The following is a 21,861-nucleotide window of genomic DNA, read 5'->3' as shown; positions in this document are numbered from 1 at the left end:
AAAAACTATATTCAACCAGAAATCCATAAAGAAATACTTCTGATACAGCTAGCAAACATTTTGAATCTTAATTGCGATGCCACGACCTTGACGCCATACCAACCAAGGGAAATAATTCGTGTTTACCTTATATTTAATAATATTTCTGTCGAGAAGTCTGTTCTATTAGTTTGTTTCCTTTTTCTCGATTTTTCAGCAATGGAACGACTCAGTCACATGGCAGTAAGGTACATTTTGTGTCGGAATTGGAAACCCCTTCATATCTAACACACCAACAAATTAATAAACATTAGAACTAAAGTTTATTGCTACTTCTAAATACATAAAGTTCTTGAGCACTGACAATACATAAAGTGAAATATATGTAGAGCTGAATTCAAAAACTATATCTGGAAATATTTTAATAAGATTAATCTAATAGTTAACGTTCGTTGTATTACTTCAGCAGTTTTATTATGGAGCATCTTTCTTGCATTTCCATTTAATTATCTTAGAGGCCACGACAGCTATTCTAGGTATTCTATGTACTTTTAAAGTGCTTGATCTAAACTACAGCATACTCAATCAGTGGGTTGTTGCCCGCTAACCCTTAATTATTGGCTTGCAAATAGCAAACTTGAGAATAACACGACCATAGCAGCACTTGTGGGTCAGTGGGTTGTAGGTGACTAAGCCACATCTGGGTCGGCAGATGGAAAGTCTTGGGATGACTCTACCATAGCAGCACTTCTGGGTCAGTGGGTTGTAGCTGACTAAACCACATCTGGGTCGGCAGATTGAAAGTCTTGAGATGACTCTACCATAGCAGCACTTTTGAGTCAGTGGGTTGTAGGTGACTAAACCACATCTGGGTCGGCAGATTGAAAGTCTTGAGATGACTCTACCATAGCAGCACTTTTGAGTCAGTGGGTTGTAGGTGACTAAACCACATCTGGGTCGGCAGAGGGAAAGTCTTGGGATGACTCTACCATAGCAGCACTTTTGAGTCAGTGGGTTGTAGGTGACTAAACCACATCTGGGTCGGCAGATTGAAAGTCTTGGGATGACTTTGCCATAGCAACACTTGTGGGTCAGTGGATTGTAGCTGACTAAACCACATCTGGGTCGGCAGAGGGAAAGTCTTGGGATGACTCTACCATAGCAGCACTTTTGAGTCAGTGGGTTGTAGGTGACTAAACCACATCTGGGTCGGCAGAGGGAAAGTCTTGGGATGACTCTACCATAGCAGCACTTTTGAGTCAGTGGGTTGTAGGTGACTAAACCACATCTGGGTCGGCAGAGGGAAAGTCTTGGGATGACTTTGCCATAGCAGCACTTGTGGGTCAGTGGGTTGTAGGTGACCAAACCACATCTGGGTCGGCAGATTGAAAGTCTTGAGATGACTCTACCATAGCAGCACTTGTGGGTCAGTGGGTTGTAGGAGACTAAACCACATCTGGGTCGGCAGAGGGAAAGTCTAGGGATGACTTTACCATAGCAGCACTTGTGGGTCAGTGGGTTGTAGCTGGCTGAACCACATCTGCGTCGGCAGATGGAAAGTCTTGAGATGACTTTGCCATAACAACACTTGTGGGTCAGTGGGTTGTAGCTGGCTGAACCACATCTGCGTCGGCAGATGGAAAGTCTTGAGATGACTTTGCCATAGCAGCACTTGTGGGTCAGTGGGTTGTAGGTGACCAAACCGCATTTGCGTCGACGAATAATCTGGGGGTCTTCCTCGGGGATGTCACCAGTTTCATCATTCTCGTCCATTTCTTGGTTAGAATCTACTCGAAAGAAAAAAGTACAAGGTGTGGCATGAATTGAGTTAGTTAATAATATTATGGTATAAAGGCAACGAAGACGTGATGTAAATAATCAGATACATTTTAACTAGGAGGCAACTGGTTTTCATATGGTTGGTAAGCAATTGCATTTCTTTTATTTAGTTCATTGTTGATGCCAACAGCTTGAAATTAACCATATGTCCAAAACTGTTGTTGATGTTGTTGTTGTTTGTATCCAGATTCATACAATGGAATAGCTTTTAGAACTTGTCGAGACAAAACCGACTTGACCCCAGTTCATTTTTTACAGGCAGTGGAAACATTGTTTACATGTATTTTTAGGAAAAGTGTGATGTGTATTTATATTAGCATGCTTAGCATCCTTCAGACGGTAACTAAACGGTTGTATTAAGCGCACTGTGTTTCCTTAAAAAATTCTCCCTCCTAATCTAAGCACAACCCAAACTAGTCGCTATCCACAACTTGGTCACGTACATTTTCCCACGCTCGGCGCTTGTTACGTGTAGCGTGTAGTTCATTAGAGTTCTCACTGAATCGTTTTTTGTTATTTACGTTTTTTGACAGCTTGTAATTGGCTTGTTTTTGGTTTTCACGCAACTGAAAGCCACTCTAACACTACAGGTTGACTGTTTAAGAAAGTTTTCTGTTACAGGTTGACTGTTTAAGTACGTTTTCTGATTTCGAATGTTTTCATTTACTTGTGACTAACATTTTTTTTACCTGGGTCAGTTTCATCCTCAACAATTTCACTGGTTTCCTCCTGTTCAGTGGTGTCATCTTCTTCAGGAAAATCTTGCTGGTCCTCCCATTCTTCGTCTTCTTCGCTATTTTCTGGTAGAAAAATATGTAAATAATGTTAGTTAAACACACAAGATAAGTTTCAATTCATGAACATGTCTGCCATCATAGTTTTGATCACAACGTCCGGCACCGCCGTGTTCTTTTAGATCCGAGAAAGGCTTGTAAAATCAGACTGAGACAATTGGCTGAGCAAACAATTTAATCAGCAACTCTGCCATTTCAAATGAAACATTAATGAGGCTCATGAAAAATAAGAACAAGAGCACCTTTTAAAAGGCTCGAATTGGTATCTACACATACCTACATAGCTTATATAATGGAGTTCCTCTCCCAACGCCATTCCCACCCCTAGCCGCCCCCCAGACAAGGCATGTGAAGCCTATAACTCCCACAGTCAATTCCCTGCCTCAGAGATTTAAGTTTTTTTGAAGTCTAGCCTTTTCGTCTGTAGGCGGAAGAAACCCAAGTGTGTGACCATTCATATGAAAATCATCGAGCAGTACTTTCCGGTGGTGTTTCTTTGTGTGCTTTACGAGGTGGTTCAAAATTTAAAGTCTGCAACAGATAAAACCTTTTTAGGTAGCTATTTGAATGAAAACTAACAAGTAGAATTTACATCCGGTACCGTTCATAAAACAGTATTTTAAAAATATAACGGATCGGAGTTCCTTCAAAATTTTTAGTCATGTTAGGCACTTGCTAATGTGTAAATGTACAAGGGTTAAGATGTCCCTTTATCTAAAACAGGATATGTGGAAATAAAATATATATGTCAGTCACCTGACTTTGAAAACAACACTCCTACCTGAGTTGTTTTCCTCGTCCGAGTCACTTGCTTCCTCTTCTTCGGGATAATCTTCTTCACCTTCATCACTTTCTGCTGTTTCTGCTGCTCGAGAAAAAAGTAGGAAGTTTGTCAATTGATCGTCATATCGACTGGGAAACGTTTAATCGTCTACTGAGTTCGCTTAATTGTAATAATTCTGCTGGAAGGAAATAGTGAATACCGTTACTACTTAAGCGAAAATTTTTATTTCGTTTGTCATTAAGGAGTCTATGAGTGGGGATAAGTTTGCATGTATGTAAATTAATATTGTTACTTGGTAAAAAGGTTGATATACAAATCTCTATCGACAGTGCGTTTGTTTCTGACTGTAATATCATGTATGTCACTATACTTTGAACAACACGTTTCTACCTGAGTCGTTTTCTTCATCAGCGTCGCTGGTTTCCTCTTCAACGGTTTCATCTTCGGGATAATCTTCCTCTTCCGCTTCTTCACTATCTTCTGCTCGACAAAAATATAAAAAGATAATCAACATTGTTTTCTTTTCGTTTGTTATTGTCAACTTGAACACTGTAGAGTCGTCTGTTTGTATGCATTATTGGATAGCAAAAGGGCGAGGTATTCTGTAATAATACCATAACACAAGAAACACGTGACTCAAAAGATCTCTAGCGTCTTTTTTCATCAACTATGTTGGAAACTGTTTCTTTGTACCTGAGTCGCTTTCGTCAGCAGCGTCGGAGGTTTCATCCTCAGAGGCGTCATTTTCTACTGGGTAATCTTCTTCTGCTGCTTCTTCCTCGTTATCTTCTGCTGAAGAAAATTTCAAGTTACTTTTACAATACTGTATTTTGTAAAGTTCAGTAACCTCCGCAGCTAGTATCGCAATGATTAATTGGTTGGTTGGTTGGTTGGTTGATTGATTGATTGATTGGTTGATTGATTGATTGATTGATTGATTGATTGATTGATTGATTGATTGATTGATTGATTGATTGATTAAAGGATTGAAGGATTGAAGGAAAAAGGAAAAAGAAAACAACGAAGAAACTAAATGAGCAAATGAAAAAAAGGACTTATCACAATAACGAAAAATTGAGGGAAAAAACGAATGAACGAACGAGGGAGCGAACGGACGAACGAACGAACGAACGAATTCGAACGAACGAACGAACAAAAACAAAATAACGGGCAAATGAATTAAACGAAAAATAAAAATAAATTGATAAACTAATTATTTATATAGCGCTTTGCCTAATTTTAGGTCATAATTGACAATGAAACCAACTTAAAATTCCTTAAAGAGAAAATTATAGTTTGGTCATTTACGGACGAATCAAATTACAATGACAGCGAAATGTTCTACATTGTACACTAATCTTCAGTTTCGAATTGGTTTATTTAAACCTTGGTAAGTACGTTACGGCGGTAAGGGCGTTTTTTGCAAATTAAAACTAAAAAATGAACCAGTTACTAAACGAGAATTAAACAGGACGATTTTGAAATTGTGCTAACCGGAAAAACTGGTTTTATAAAAAAAGCTTCGCGAAGGTCTTTCTCCTACCTCTGTTCTCCCCTTGAAAAGCAAGATCGTTTAAATTCTCGATGGCGTCTTCTTGATTCGATGCTAATTCTACAGGATTAGCTGCGTTGTCTTCTAAGGGCTCTGCATTTAAAACAGTGACAACCGCCAGAAGAACAGCAAACCATCGCACAAAGCCAGCCATCCCTGCAGTATTCTTGCACCGTGTTCGGAATATGCACCTCTTAACCGAGATCACGCCTTTTTATACCGTTTGGAAAATGAAATACAGCACGTTTTTTTATCGATGACGCCCGAGATTGGTCATGTACTTGAGTATTTTAAAAATGGATAGCAATATCTTTTCTAAAGGAAGTTTACGTAAGAGAAAAGTGAAAGGAAACCAAGAAAGGACGTTAACAGGAAAATTCCTGTTTACAATAAATATGAACCGAGCAAGCAATAAAAACGTTTCTAAATATTTCTTTTTGTGCAGTCGTATGATCCTTATTCGACGGCGAAAGATTTCTTTTTTTTGGCGACGGGAAGTGGGGAGGGAATCAACATATGTGACGCCAACTTTAAGAAATCGCTTGTATACCTTTATCACTGTGATAATGGCAAGGGTGCTTAAAAAAAAGACGCGTTCGTCAATATAGATTATTTTCCCGCATCAAGATGCTTGTACATCAAGACGCCAACTTCAAAACAATCGCGTGTGTGCCTTTTTCATTGTGATAATGGCAAGGGTGTCTCAACCCAAAGTTTCGTTCCCCACCCCTCCCCCCTTTTTCCAGGGAAGTAGCAATAAACATCCCACGGGGTGTAGGGTTGGAGTTGCTTCCGTCATCGGTGACGAGTTCTAATGAAGTACCGTTATTGTTTTAATACTCCATCTTGAATGAGATTTGACAATTTGATTATTGCCGCAAAACGCATTTTTCGTTATTCCAACTGAAAAAAATGTTCAGAGAAACAAACCACCGCAAACATACTGTATGAAGAAGAAACATTTTCTACATCGCAGTTTTAAAGCTTTATCGTTGTAATATTTACAAGGGTGCTTCAAGAACAGACGCGTTCATCAATATAAATTATTTTTCGACATCAAGATGCTGGGATATTGGCGTCATTCTTTTCTTGCGTGGTGCAATTTATGAAGTGTGACGAAGTACTAATCCATCCTGTGTTAGTAACACACTACAAACGGACGAAAAACAAGACCAACATCTCGCTATCTCAATCAAGAAGCTAGAAAACATAAGATATATTTTTGTCTTTTAGGGTTTTGTTATGGCAAAATTCTCAACAAGATAATACTAAAAAGATACATAAACAGTTGTGAAATGCAAGGAGATTCCGAGCCACTTAAGAAAAAGAATTTAGTTTATGGTAGCGTTAATAACCAGCAATACAACTGATTCTTTAATAAAATAAAACACTGTGAATTTTTTGCTACAGTAACTGCAAAAGTAGTCCAAATTGAATATTTTAGTTTTCTAACTGTTAAAATACTGCTTCCATCAGCAAAAAATTGTCAGTTGTCAGAATTAACGTTGGGAGCAAGTTCGCCCCTTGTTAATTAGAAAAGAAAGGACCTAGATCGAAAAAAATTAAAAATATTGCAGCCACGTCAACCGCAGTATTTTTACTTGATCAATAGCGCTTGGACAATTTGCTACACTCCATAGCTCTTGCATGCCATGGCGTACAAGATTTTACTTTGGAAAATTAATGAAACCTATGGAAAAGTTTTACATAAAAGTTTTCTTTTTGAAAACATCCCTCGGCAAAATTATTTTTACTGAATTTTAGCTGACTTTCAATAAATTTCCTGAGATTTTTCTCATCTTAGCAGAGGCGAGCTCTAAACATCAATAAAGGAACATAATTATTTCCGGGGGGTGCTCCTCGAAAATTTGGCTGGGGTGTGCAGCACGCTTTATGAAACCCTTACCTTATTTGAGACCAAAATATGTGATTCTCCCTACCCTATAAAATCGATACCCTCTGAATTTTCAGGTCAGACCCTACCTAGGAACTGCTTAGGTTTGTAAAAAAAAAATTTAAAACGGCTTCAAAATCCCTCTGTTAATTTAATCGTACTTCTCAAGAGATTATCAAAAGAAACATAATTTCTTCCAAAAAAATCCACCTAATTGCTGACGTGAGGGCACAGACAATAGCCTTTTTCAGACCAAAGTTCGTGGTTCAAATCTATACTCTATTTCAGACCAAAAAATAGCAAACCAATCAAACCCTTTGGCACCGCACAGACCTATAATTATAGCTTATATAGGTGTGTACAACCCCCGGTCATTAGTTCCACCAGTGGAGGTTCGAATCTGTTAATAAATTAAATCTGGCCTCTGTTTGCGTTTTTGTTCAATGAATTTTATTTTAGATTTTGCCAAGTCTCGCGAAAAGAGTAGATATTTGGGTGTGTTTTGGCTCACGAAAAATTAGAGAAATAAAACAGTGAACACAATTCCGCATTCTCACATTGTTATGGTATCAGTATTTATAGAAGTGTTATGGTAACATGTATACTATAGTGGAAGAAATGTTTATATTGTACGTGCACTACGTTGATATTTGACTTTACACTTAGTTATGCCTCGGTAATTAAAGGGAAATTTGAATACAGTTAATTACAGTACACAAGCTATTTTTAAACATAACAGTTCACGAAAAGAAACAAGAACCACGTATTAAACTAAAAGTCTTCTAAACTAAAAGCCTCTCAAAGCAAAACAAAGATCAGCTAATTGCTGAGTTACTAAATTTTTCATTTATTTGTGTGTATAGAAATTTAAATTGCTTTTGAAATGACTTCTTTCCTTCGTGCCTCGACTACTTTACCGCGTTGCAGTTTGACGCGAGGGCCGGATGTTTCGTGGGAGTTGTTCCAAATTATCATTTTGTCGATCGACTATCAAGACTCGAGTTGGGAGTTCGACACTAAAAAATTACCCTAATTTATCAATTGGCAGTTTAATTTACATGTGTTTAACGCTTGATGCTCTGTTTATAGCAAAAGATGTCCTCAATTTTCGGTTCGTGCACGTGGTTGAATATTGGCATTCGACCGGATCTTTTACACTTTAAAGCATTAAATGACACCATTCGATGTTGGACCGCACGTAGCGAAATGTTCCGGCCCTGACATTTCACTCAAGAAATATTCGCTCACTGCTGTTTTTTGCAGCAAACTGCCTAGATTCATAGCCACGAAAAAAATAAACCGACTTATATCGAGCGCAAAAAGAACTATTTATCTGTTTGTGTACTGCAGTTTACAGTTTGTTGTCGCGTTTTGTTGCTATGTTGTGATGTACTCCGAAGATCCTGTATTACGAAATCCAGTCCAGTTCCAATAAAGGGAACCGGGAGACGCAAAACCGAAGTAAACTTATGATTATTTAAGGCCATGCTAGTAAACTCTTTCGCTTCCCATCGCCTAACAGCTATGCTTTCTATGAAGAGTGGGAAAATAAGGTACAATTAAAACATTCAGAAGGTCTGATTAAGTTAATAAGTTTCCTGTAGTTTAGTTTGAGAATTCTTTAAGTTGTTTTCAACATTCTTTGAATGTGTTGCCTCGACAACGTAAGTTATCACGGAATACGTGCCTTCTCGTTTTACGCAAACACTTTTAAATCATAAGTGCTAGTCCTTGAAGCCCTTGAAAGCCAACATCAACTGGAAGACCATAAATGACCACAGATTAAGCGCTCTTAAAACGAGCAACAGAATGCGGAATTAAACTATAAAAAGTTCACTGAGTTAATGAGCAATTAAGACAATTAACACTGTTCTATTACTTCAAAGTAGGATTTTTTGAATTTTTCCAAAAAAATTAAGAAGTAAAATATGTTAACGTTGCAAGATACAATGTTGGCAAAAATGTTGGGAAATGGATGCTTATTAAATAAAACACTCCACGGCTCATAGAATTTAAATTTAAACCTCATATTTTCCTAAAGCATATTTTTCAGTGTCAGTTTCCTCAGTTTGCTTTCAACCGGGGCTTCCAACCGCATCGGGTTGACCCTTACCGAAAATTAAAAGAGCTACATCATGAACAAGGCATCTTGAAAAACTGACAATTTTTTCTAAGTTTGTCATTCGTAATCCGTCTTAATCTTTTTCAGTCGAAACCATCCTTGGTTATTTTCGCGTTTTTATTACTCCTTTGTTGTTTTTCTATGTTAGAAAACTATTATTTTGAGGTTTTCTTCAGTTTGAAAGTAATCAGAAAAATGACTTGAAATACCGTGACATTGCTCCTTTAATATATTGTCCTCTAACTCGGACTCTAACCACGGCTAAGTCGTAAAATTTAAAAAGTGACATCAGACACACAGTATTAAAAAAGTCAAAAGTCAGTCTTTGATATTGTGGCAAAGTAGGTAAAGAATTGCTGGCTTAACCCAAGGCCGAAGCTGGCTATTATGCATAAATCTGCCACTTCCCTTCCAAAGCACGCATTGACAGTTAAATTTATAACGTAAGAGATAATAAAGCAACTTTATTTGTACGCTGTTTGCTTTTGAAGCATGTCGTAGCTTGTTGGTTCATTTGTTTAGAAATAAAGTTCCATGCCATTGACCGAAAACCTTTGTAAACAAATTTCTTGACAACACGTGCACCATAGCACATAAATACAAGTAGCTACAAGTAGGTCGGCTTTGTGCATCAGTCACTGAGTTAAGAGCCCGGTTATTTCCACACCAAGTCCAGGGCTAAGTTTAATTAAGATGGATAAGTAAAGATGGCTGATGATTAAAACCAAGATCTTCTCTTAAATCGCTCAAGCGATTTTTCTTGTAGTATCTTTAATTTTTACCATTTTTCTACCCCAGTTAAACCTTAACAATAGTCAAAAGAAGCCTTATTAAATCATTCTCTCAGGTGGTGAGAAGGGCTCTAACCGGGATTTCATGTGGTAGACGGGGTGGCCTAATGGTTAGTGCGCTGGACTCTGGATCGAGCGGTACGGGTTCGAAACCTGGCTTGAGCACTGCGTTGTGTTTTTGGGCAAGACACTTAAATCTGTGCCACTCTTTACCCAGGTTAATAAATGGATACTGGCGAATTTAATGCTGGGGGTACCCTGCGATGGACTAGCATCCCATACAGGAAGGAATGGAAATACTCCTAGACCCTTATGCTACGGAAACCGGCATAAACTGCGGCCTGATGGGCCACTAGGCTCATAGGCAGACTTTTGAGAAAAACTAGATTCAACCAGAAATCCACAAAGAAATACTTCTGATACAGCTAGCAACCATTTTGAATCTTAATTGCGATGCCACGACCTTGACGTCATACCAACCAAGGGAAATAATTCGTTCTAACCTTATATTTAATAATATTTCTGTCGAGAAGTCTGTTCTATTAGTTTGTTTCCTTTTTCTCGATTTTTCAGCAATGGAACGACTCAGTCACATGGCAGTAAGGTACATTTTGTGTCGGAATTGGAAACCCCTTCGTATATATCTAACACACCAACAAATTAGTAAACATTAGAACTAAAGTTTATTGCTACTTCTAAATACATAAAGTTCTTGAGCACTGACAATACATAAAGTGGAATATATGTAGAGCTGAATTCAAAAACTATATCTGGAAATATTTTAATAAGATTAATCTAATAGTTAACGTTCGTTGTATTACTTCAGCAGTTTTATTATGGAGCATCTTTCTTGCATTTCCATTTAATTATCTTAGAGGCCACGACAGCTATTCTAGGTATTCTATGTACTTTTAAAGTACTTGATCTAAACTACAGCATACTCAATCAGTGGGTTGTTGCTCGCTAACCCTTAATTATTGGCTTGCAAATAGCAAACTTGAGAATAACACGACCATAGCAGCACTTGTGGGTCAGTGGGTTGTAGGTGGCTAAGCCACATCTGGGTCGGCAGATGGAAAGTCTTGGGATGACTCTACCATAGCAGCACTTCTGGGTCACTGGGTTGTAGCTGACTAAACCACATCTGGGTCGGCAGATTGAAAGTCTTGAGATGACTCTACCATAGCAGCACTTTTGAGTCAGTGGGTTGTAGGTGACTAAACCACATCTGGGTCGGCAGATTGAAAGTCTTGAGATGACTCTACCATAGCAGCACTTTTGAGTCAGTGGGTTGTAGGTGACCAAACCACATCTGGGTCGGCAGATTGAAAGTCTTGAGATGACTCTACCATAGCAGCACTTTTGAGTCAGCGGGTTGTAGGTGACCAAACCACATCTGGGTCGGCAGAGGGGAAAGTCTTGGGATGACTTTGCCATAGCAACACTTGTGGGTCAGTGGATTGTAGCTGACTAAACCACATCTGGGTCGGCAGAGGGAAAGTCTTGGGATGACTCTACCATAGCAGCACTTTTGAGTCAGTGGGTTGTAGGTGACTAAACCACATCTGGGTCGGCAGAGGGAAAGTCTTGGGATGACTCTACCATAGCAGCACTTTTGAGTCAGTGGGTTGTAGGTGACTAAACCACATCTGGGTCGGCAGAGGGAAAGTCTTGGGATGACTTTGCCATAGCAGCACTTGTGGGTCAGTGGGTTGTAGGTGACCAAACCACATCTGGGTCGGCAGATTGAAAGTCTTGAGATGACTCTACCATAGCAGCACTTGTGGGTCAGTGGGTTGTAGGAGACTAAACCACATCTGGGTCGGCAGAGGGAAAGTCTAGGGATGACTTTACCATAGCAGCACTTGTGGGTCAGTGGGTTGTAGCTGGCTGAACCACATCTGCGTCGGCAGATGGAAAGTCTTGAGATGACTTTGCCATAACAACACTTGTGGGTCAGTGGGTTGTAGCTGGCTGAACCACATTTGCGTCGGCAGATGGAAAGTCTTGAGATGACTTTGCCATAGCAGCACTTGTGGGTCAGTGGGTTGTAGGTGACCAAACCGCATTTGCGTCGACGAATAATCTGGGGGGTCTTCCTCGGGGATGTCACCAGTTTCATCATTCTCGTCCATTTCTTGGTTAGAATCTACTCGAAAGAAAAAAGTACAAGGTGTGGCATGAATTGAGTTAGTTATTAATATTATGGTATAAAGGCAACGAAGACGTGATGTAAATAATCAGATACATTTTAACTAGGAGGCAACTGGTTTTCATATGGTTGGTAAGCAATTGCATTTCTTTTATTTAGTTCATTGTTGATTCCAACAGCTTGAAATTAACCATATGTCCAAAACTGTTGTTGATGTTGTTGTTGTTTGTATCCAGATTCATACAATGGAATAGCTTTTAGAACTTGTCGAGACAAAACCGACTTGACCCCAGTTCATTTTTTACAGGCAGTGGAAACATTGTTTACATGTATTTTTAGGAAAAGTGTGATGTGTATTTATATTAGCATGCTTAGCATCCTTCAGACGGTTGTAAACGCACTGTGTTTCCTTAAAAAATTCTCCCTCCTAATCTAAGCACAACCCAAACTAGTCGCTATCCACAACTTGGTCACGTACATTTTCCCACGCTCGGCGCTTGTTACGTGTAGCGTGTAGTTCATTAGAGTTCTCACTGAATCGTTTTTTGTTATTTACGTTTTTTGACAGCTTGTAATTGGCTTGTTTTTGGTTTTCACGCAACTGAAAGCCACTCTAACACTACAGGTTGACTGTTTAAGAAAGTTTTCTGTTACAGGTTGACTGTTTAAGTACGTTTTCTGATTTCGAATGTTTTCATTTACTTGTGACTAACATTTTTTTTACCTGGGTCAGTTTCATCCTCAACAATTTCACTGGTTTCCTCCTGTTCAGTGGTGTCATCTTCTTCAGGAAAATCTTGCTGGTCCTCCCATTCTTCGTCTTCTTCGCTATTTTCTGGTAGAAAAATATGTAAATAATGTTAGTTAAACACACAAGATAAGTTTCAATTCATGAACATGTCTGCCATGATAGTCTTGATCACAACATCCGGCACCGCCGTGTTCTTTTAGATCCGAGAAAGGCTTGTAAAATCAGACTGAGACAATTGGCTGAGCAAACAATTTAATCAGCAACTCTGCCATTTCAAATGAAACATTACTGAGGCTCATGAAAAATAAGAACAAGAGCACCTTAAGGCTCCAATTGGTATCTACACATACCTACATAGCTTATATAATGGAGTTCCTCCCCCAACGCCATTCCCACCCCCAGCCGGCCCCCAGACAAGGCATGTGAAGCCTTTAACTCCCACAGTCAATTCCCTGCCTCAGAGATTTAAGTTTTTTTTTAAGTCTAGCCTTTTCGTCTGTAGGTGGAAGAAACCCAAGTGTGTGACCATTCAAATGAAAATCATCGAGCAGTACTTTCCGGTGGTGTTTCTTCGTGTGCTTTACGAGGTGGTTCAAAATTTGAAGTCTGCAGCAGATAAAACCTTTTTAGGTAGCTATTTGAATGAAAGTTAACAAGTAGAATTTACATCCGGTACCGTTCATAAAACAGTATTTTAAAAATAAAACGGATCGGAGTTCCTTCAAAATTTTTAGTCATGTTAGGCACTTGCTAATGTGTAAATGTACAAGGGTTAAGATGTCCCTTTATCTAAAACAGGATATGTGGAAATAAAATATGTCAGTCACCTGACATTGAAAACAACACTCCTACCTGAGTTGTTTTCCTCGTCCGAGTCACTTGCTTCCTCTTCTTCGGGATAATCTTCTTCACCTTCATCACTTTCTGCTGTTTCTGCTGCTCGAGAAAAAAGTAGGAAGTTTGTCAATTGATCGTCATATCGACTGGGAAACGTTTAATCGTCTACTGAGTTCGCTTAATTGTAATAATTCTGCTGGAAGGAAATAGTGAATACCGTTACTACTTAAGCGAAAATTTTTATTTCGTTTGTCATTAAGGCGTCTATGAGTGGGGATAAGTTTGCATGTATGTAAATAAATATTGTTACGTGGTAAAAGGGTTGATATACAAATCTCTACCGACAGTGCGTTTGTTTCTGACTGTAACATGTATGCCACTATACTTTGAACAACACGTTTCTACCTGAGTCGTTTTCCTCGTAAGCGTCGCTGGTTTCCTCTTCAACGGTTTCATCTTCGGGATAATCGTCCTCTTCCGCTTCTTCGCTATCTTCTGCTCGACAAAAATATAAAAAGATAATCAACATTTTTTTCTTTTCGTTTGTTATTGTCAACTTGAACACTGTAGAGTCGTCTCTTTGTATGCATTATTGAATAGCAAAAGGGCGAGGTATTCTGTAATAATACCATAACACAAGAAACACGTGTCTCAAAGGATCTTTAGCGTCTTTTTTCATTAAATATGTTGGAAACTGTTTCTTTGTACCTGAGTCGCTTTCGTCAGCAGCGTCGGAGGTGTCATCCTCAGAGGCGTCATTTTCTACTGGGTAATCTTCTTCTGCTGCTTCTTCCTCGTTATCTTCTGCTGAAGAAAATTTCAAGTTACTTTTACAATACTGTATTTTGTAAAGTTCAGCCGAACCTCCGAAGCTAGTATCGCAATGATTAATTGGTTGGTTGGCTGGTTGATTGATTGATTGATTGATTGATTGGTTGATTGATTGATTGATTGATTGATTGATTGGTTGATTGATTGATTGATTGATTGATTGATTGATTAAAGGATTGAAGGATTGAAGGAAAAAGGAAAAAGAAAACAACGAAGAAACTAAATGAGCAAATGAAAAAAAGGACTTATCACAATAACGAAAAATTGAGGGAAAAAACGAATGAACGAACGAGGGAGCGAACGGACGAACGAACGAACGAACGAATTCGAACGAACGAACGAACAAAAACAAAATAACGGGCAAATGAATTAAACGATAAATAAAAATAAATTGATAAACTAATTATTTATATAGCGCTTTGCCTAATTTTAGGTCATAATTGACAATGAAACCAACTTAAAATTCCTTAAAGAGAAAATTATAGTTTGGTCATTTACGGACGAATCAAATTACAATGACAGCGAAATGTTCTACATTGTACACTAATCTTCAGTTTCGAATTGGTTTATTTAAACCTTGGTAAGTACGTTACGGCGATAAGGGCGTTTTTTGCAAATTAGAACTAAAAAATGAATCAGTTACTAAACGAGAATTAAACAGGACGATTTTGAAATTGTGCTAACCGGAAAAACTGGTTTTATAAAAAAAGCTTCGCGAAGGTCTTTCGCCTACCTCTGTTCTCCCCTTGAAAAGCAAGATCGTTTAAATTCTCGATGGCGTCTTCTTGATTCGATGCTAATTCTACAGGATCAGCTGCGTTGTCTTCTAAGGGCTCTGCATTTAAAACAGTGACAACCGCCAGAAGAACAGCAAACCATCGCACAAAGCCAGCCATCCCTGCAGTATTCTTGCACCGTGTTCGGAATATGCACCTCTTAACCGAGATCACGCCTTTTTATACCGTTTGGAAAATGAAATACAGCACGTTTTTATCGATGACGCCGGAGATTGGCCATCCACTTGAGTATTTTAAAAACGGATAGCAATATCTTTTCTAAAGGAAGTTTACGTAATAGATAAGTGAAAGGAAACCAAGAAAGGACGTTAACAGGAAAATTCCTGTTTACAATAATATGAGCCGAGCAAGCGATAAAACCTTTACTAAATATTTTTTGTGCAGTCGTATAATCCTTATTCAATGGCGAAAGATTTCTTTTTTTTTGGTGACGAAAAGTGGGGAGGGAATCGACATATGTGACGCCAACTTTAAGAAATCGCTTGTATACCTTTATCACTGTGATAATGGCAAGGGTGCTTTCAAAAAAAAAAGACGCGTTCGTCAATATAGATTATTTTCCCGCATCAAGATGCTGCATCAAGACGCCAACTTCAAGAAATCGCTTGTGTGCCTTTTTCATTGTGACAATGGCAAGTGTGATAATTACTAAATATTTCTTTTTGTGCAGTCGTATGATCCTTATTCGACGGCAAAAGATTTTTCTTTTTAGTGACGGGAGGAGGGGAAGCGAATCGACAAAAAAAGACGCGTTCGTCAATATAGACTTGTATATAGATTACTTTCCCGCATCAAGATGCTACATCAAGACGCCAACTTCAAAACAATCGCGTGTGTGCCTTTTTCATTGTGATAATGGCAAGGGTGTCTCAACCCAAAGTTTCGTTCCCCACCCCTCCCCCCTTTTTCCAGGGAAGTAGCAATAAACATCCCACGGGGTGTAGGGTTGGAGTTGCTTCCGTCATCGGTGACGAGTTCTAATGAAGTACCGTTATTGTTTTAATACTCCACCTTGAATGAGATTTGACAATTTGATTATTGCCGCAAAACGCATTTTTCGTTATTCCAACTGAAAAAAAAATGTTCAGAGAAACAAACCACCGCAAACATACTGTATGAAGAAGAAACATTTTCTACATCGCAGTTTTAAAGCTTTATCGTTGTAATATTGACAAGGGTGCTTCAAGAACAGACGCGTTCATCAATATAAATTATTTTTCGACATCAAGATGCTGGGATATTGGCGTCATTATTTTCTTGCGTGGTGCAATTTATGAAGTGTGACGAAGTACTAATCCATCCTGTGTTAGTAACACACTACAAACGGACGAAAAACAAGACCAACATCTCGCTATCTCAATCAAGAAGCTAGAAAACATTAGATATATTTTTGTCTTTTAGGGTTTTGTTATGGCAAAATTCTCAACAAGATAATACTAAAAAGATACATAAACAGTTGTGAAATGCAAGGAGATTCCGACCCACTTAAGAAAAAGAATTTAGTTTATGGTAGCGTTAATAACCAGCAATACAACTGATTCTTTAATAAAATAAAACACTGTGAATTTTTTACTACAGAAACTGCAAAAGTAGTCCAAATTGAATATTTTAGTTTTCTAACTGTTAAAATACTGCTTCCATCAGCAAAAAATTGTCAGTTGTCAAAATTAACGTTGGGAGCAAGTTCGCCCCTTGTTAATTAGAAAAGAAAGGACCTAGATCGAAAAAAATTAAAAATATTGCAGCCACGTCAACCGCAGTATTTTTACTTGATCAATAGCGCTTGGACAATTTGCTACACTCCATAGCTCTTGCATGCCATGGCGTACAAGATTTTACTTTGGAAAATTAATGAAACCTATGGAAAAGTTTTACATAAAAGTTTTCTTTTTTAAAACATCCATCGGCAAAATTATTTTTACTGAATTTTAGCTGACTTTCAATAAATTTCCTGAGATTTTTCTCATCTTAGCAGAGGCGAGCTCTAAACATCAATAAAGGAACATAATTATTTCCGGGGGGTACTCCTCGAAAATTTGGCTGGGGTGTGCAGCACGCTTTATGAAACCCTTACCTTATTTGAGACCAAAATATGTGATTCTCCCTACCCTATAAAATCGATACCCTCTGAATTTTCATGTCAGACCCTACCTAGGAACTGCTTAGGTTTGTAAAAAAAAATTTAAAACGGCTTCAAAATCCCTCTGTTAATTTAATCGTACTTCTCAAGAGATTATCAAAAGAAACATAATTTCTTCCAAAAAAATCCACCTAATTGCTGACGTGAGGGCACAGACAATAGCCTTTTTCAGACCAAAGTTCGTGGTTCAAATCTATACTCTATTTCAGACCAAAAAATAGCAAACCAATCAAACCCTTTGGCACCGCACAGACCTATAATTATAGCTTATATAGGTGTGTACAATCCCCGGTCATTAGTTCCACCAGTGGAGGTTCGAATCTATTAATAAATTAAATCCCGCCTCTGTTTGCGTTTTTGTTCAATGAATTTTATTTTAGATTTTGCCAAGTCTCGCGAAAAGAGTAGATATTTGGGTGTGTTTTGGCTCACGAAAAATTAGAGAAATAAAACAGTGAACACAATTCCGCATTCTCACATTGTTATGGTAACAGTATTTATAGAAGTGTTATGGTAACATGTATACTATAGTGGAAGAAATGTTTATATTGTACGTGCACTACGTTGATATTTGACTTTACACTTTTTTAGTTATGCCTCGGTAATTAAAGGGAAATTTGAATACAGTTAATTACAGTACACAAGCTATTTTTAAACATAACAGTTCACGAAAAGAAACAAGAACCACGTATTAAACTAAAAGTCTTGACCTCTCAAAGCAAAACAAAGATCAGCTAATTGCTGAGTTACTAAATTTTTCATTTATTTGTGTGTATAGAAATTTAAATTGCTTTTGAAATGACTTCTTTCCTTCGTGCCTCGACTACTTTACCGCGTTGCAGTTTGACGCGAGGGCCGGATGTTTCGTGGGAGTTGTTCCAAATTATCATTTTGTCGATCGACTATCAAGACTCGAGTTGGGAGTTCGACACTAAAAAATTACCCAATTAATTTATCAATTGGCAGTTTAATTTACATGTGTTTAACGCTTGATGCTCTGTTTATAGCAAAAGATGTCCTCAATTTTCGGTTCGTGCACGTGGTTGAATATTGGCATTCGACCGGATCTTTTACACTTTAAAGCATTAAATGACACCATTCGATGTTGGACCGCACGTAGCGAAATGTTCCGGCCCTGACATTTCACTCAAGAAATATTCGCTCACTGCTGTTTTTTGCAGCAAACTGCCTAGATTCATAGCCACGAAAAAAATAAACCGACTTATATCGAGCGCAAAAAGAACTATTTGTCTGTTTGTGTACTGCAGTTTACAGTTTGTTGTTGCGTTTTGTTGCTATGTTGTGATGTACTCCGAAGATCCTGTATTACGAAATCCAGTCCAGTTCCAATAAAGCGAACCGGGAGACGCAAAACCGAAGTAAACTTATGATTATTTAAGGCCATGCTAGTAAACTCTTTCGCTTCCCATCGCCTAACAGCTATGCTTTCTATGAAGAGTGGGAAAATAAGGTACAATTAAAACATTCAGAAGGTCTGATTAAGTTAATAAGTTTTCTGTAGTTTAGTTTGAGAATTCTTTAAGTTGTTTTCAACATTCTTTGAATGTGTTGCCTCGACAACGTAAGTTATCACGGAATACGTGCCTTCTCGTTTTACGCAAACACTTTTAAATCATAAGTGCTAGTCCTTGAAGCCCTTGAAAGCCAACATCAACTGGAAGACCATAAATGACCACAGATTAAGCGCTCTTAAAACGAGCAACAGAATGCGGAATTAAACTATAAAAAGTTCACTGAGTTAATGAGCAATTAAGACAATTAACACTGTTCTATTATTTCAAAGTAGGATTTTTTGAATTTTTCCAAAAAAAATTAAGAAGTAAAATATGTTAACGTTGCAAGATACAATGTTGGCAAAAATGTTGGGAAATGGATGCTTATTAAATAAAACACTCCACGGCTCATAGAATTTAAATTTAAACCTCATATTTTCCTAAAGCATATTTTTCAGTGTCAGTTTCCTCAGTTTGCTTTCAACCGGCCCATCGGGTTGACCCTTACCGAAAATTAAAAGAGCTACATCATGAACAAGGCATCTTGAAAAACTGACAAATTTTTTCTAAGTTTGTCATTCGTAATCCGTCTTAATCTTTTTCAGTCGAAACCATCCCTGGTTATTTTCGCGTTTTTATTACTCCTTTGTTGTTTTTCTATGTTAGAAAACTATTATTTTGAGGTTTTCTTCAGTTTGAAAGTAATCAGAAAAATGACTTGAAATACCGTGACATTGCTCCTTCAATATATTGTCCTCTAACTCGGACTCTAACCACGGCTAAGTCGTAAAATTTAAAAAGTGACATCAGACACACAGTATTAAAAAATTCAAAAGTCAGTCTTTGATATTGTGGCAAAGTAGGTAAAGAATTGCTGGCTTAACCTAAGGCCGAAGCTGGCTATTATGCATAAATCTGCCACTTCCCTTCCAAAGCACGCATTGACAGTTAAATTTATAACGTAACAGATAATAAAGCAACTTTATTTGTACGCTGTTTGCTTTTGAAGCTTGTCGTAGCTTGTTGGTTCGTTTGTTTAGACATATAGTTCCATGCCATTGACCGAAAACCTTTGTAAACAAATTTCTTGACAACACGTGCACCATAGCACATAAATACAAGTAGGTCGGCTTTGTGCATCAGTCACTGAGTTAAGAGCCCGGTTATTTCCACACCAAGTCCAGGGCTAAGTTTAATTAAGATGGATAAGTAAAGATGGCTGATGATTAAAACCAAGATCTTCTCTTAAATCGCTCAAGCGATTTTTCTTGTAGTATCTTTAATTTTTACCATTTTTCTACCCCAGTAAAACCTTAACAATAGTCAAAAGAAGCCTGTATTAAATCATTCTCTCAGTTTTACTTATTTTTAGCGACAAACGGATAGTTGGTCTACAATAGCCACATTATAGTTGGGCCGAAATCCTCATTGCGTAACGGCGTTAAGAACAACCTCGTCTACACCTCGTTTTCCAAAACTTAGGCCGAGTCCTCAAAACAGTCACGCACCAGGCCATATTTGTTATTGTGGACATTAGTTTCAGTGCACGTATAAGTAAGTAGTCGGGGGTGGGGGGGGGGGGGGGGGTAGTACAGAGAGTACTTTTTGGGGGAAGTGCCGTCCGGTTCTCAGCACAACCTTAGGCCAAAACAAATCTGTGACTTTTCTTTGTTGCCTTTCTTTTTTTTGCTAGAATGCTTGAATATTTGCCAGAGAATGTAAAGGTTTCAGGGGTTTCTTTAACATATACCTCATTTCATGTCAGACCAAAGAGGCGAAATGTTTAACCCTTATTCAGACTAAAAAAGCTCAAAAATCAAACACCGGTATCGCCACTTTGGCGGCACATACGTTAATATATATTTTAAAGAGACGTAACCCTCCTGTTCTTTCGTTCCCCACCCCTCCCCCCCTTTTTCCAGGGAAGTAGCAATAAACATCCCACGGGGTGTAGGGTTGGAGTTGCTTCCGTCATCGGTGACGAGTTCTAATGAAGTACCGTTATTGTTTTAATACTCCACCTTGAATGAGATTTGACAATTTGATTATTGCCGCAAAACGCATTTTTCGTTATTCCAACTGAAAAAAATGTTCAGAGAAACAAACCACCGCAAACATACTATATGAAGAAGAAACATTTTCTACATCGCAGTTTTAAAGCTTTATCGTTGTAATATTGACAAGGGTGCTTCAAGAACAGACGCGTTCATCAATATAAATTATTTTCCGACATCAAGATGCTGGGATATTGGCGTCATTCTTTTCTTGCGTGGTGCAATTTATGAAGTGTGACGAAGTCTTTGACCATTAACACGCTAAAAACGGACGGAAAACAAGACCAATATCTCGCTATTTTAACCAAGAACCTAGAAAACATTAAAGAAATATGTTTCTTTTAGGGTTTTGTTATGACAAAATTTCTCAACACGACAATACTGAAAAGATACACAAACAGTTATGAAATGCAAGGAGATTCGGATCCATTTAAGAAAAAGAATTTAGTTTATGGTAGCGTTAATAACCAGCAAAACAACATATTCTAAAAAAGACACTGTGAAATTTTTGCTACATTGCAAACGTAGTCGCAATTGAAGTATTTTAGTTTTCTAACTGTAAAAGTACCGCTAACATCTGCACAAATTTGTCAGTTGTCAGAATTAACGTTGGGAGCAAGTTCGCCCCTTGTTAATTAGAAAAGAAAGGACGTAGATCGAAAAAAAATTAAAAATATTGCAGCCACGTCAACCGCAGTATTTTCACTTGATCAAAAGCACTCCAAAGCTCTTGCATGCCATGGCGTACAAGGTTTTTCTTTGGAAGTGGAAACTTGACAAAGTTTTAAATTAAAGTTTTCTTTTTGAAGACATTCCTCGGCAAAATAACGCATTTCCACATTATGTTATAGTAACAGTATAGAAGTGTTATCGTAACATGTATACTATAGTGGAAAAAATGTTTATATTGCACTGCGTTGATATCCGACTTTACACTTTTTTTGACTTATGTTTCGATTAATAAGGGAAAAAATTGTATACAGTCAATTACAGTACACAGTCTATTTTTAACCATAACAATTCACGGAAA

The 21,861-nt window shown here is 38.0% G+C and overlaps 1 pseudogene across 1 annotated transcript; it reads right to left on the bottom strand.

Annotated features, from left to right (window-relative positions):
- Positions 1-366: 366 nt before the first annotated feature.
- LOC144645984 (uncharacterized) lies at positions 367-15,247 on the bottom strand (annotated as a pseudogene). The gene is made up of 12 exons (XR_013569351.1): positions 15,060-15,247; positions 14,204-14,302; positions 13,901-13,990; positions 13,511-13,594; positions 12,632-12,742; positions 10,724-11,904; positions 4,940-5,158; positions 4,090-4,188; positions 3,787-3,876; positions 3,394-3,477; positions 2,508-2,618; positions 367-1,766 (listed from the first exon to the last, which is right to left on the bottom strand). The product of XR_013569351.1 is annotated as an uncharacterized LOC144645984 (transcript).
- Positions 15,248-21,861: the final 6,614 nt, after the last annotated feature.

The sequence above is a fragment of the Oculina patagonica genome, chromosome 3, assembly GCF_052425735.1.
Source record: "Oculina patagonica isolate OP01 chromosome 3, crgOcupat, whole genome shotgun sequence".
Classification (NCBI taxonomy): domain Eukaryota; kingdom Metazoa; phylum Cnidaria; class Anthozoa; order Scleractinia; family Oculinidae; genus Oculina; species Oculina patagonica.
The sequence above is the reverse complement of the archived record's forward strand: the minus strand, read 5'-3'. Positions and strand labels throughout refer to the sequence as shown.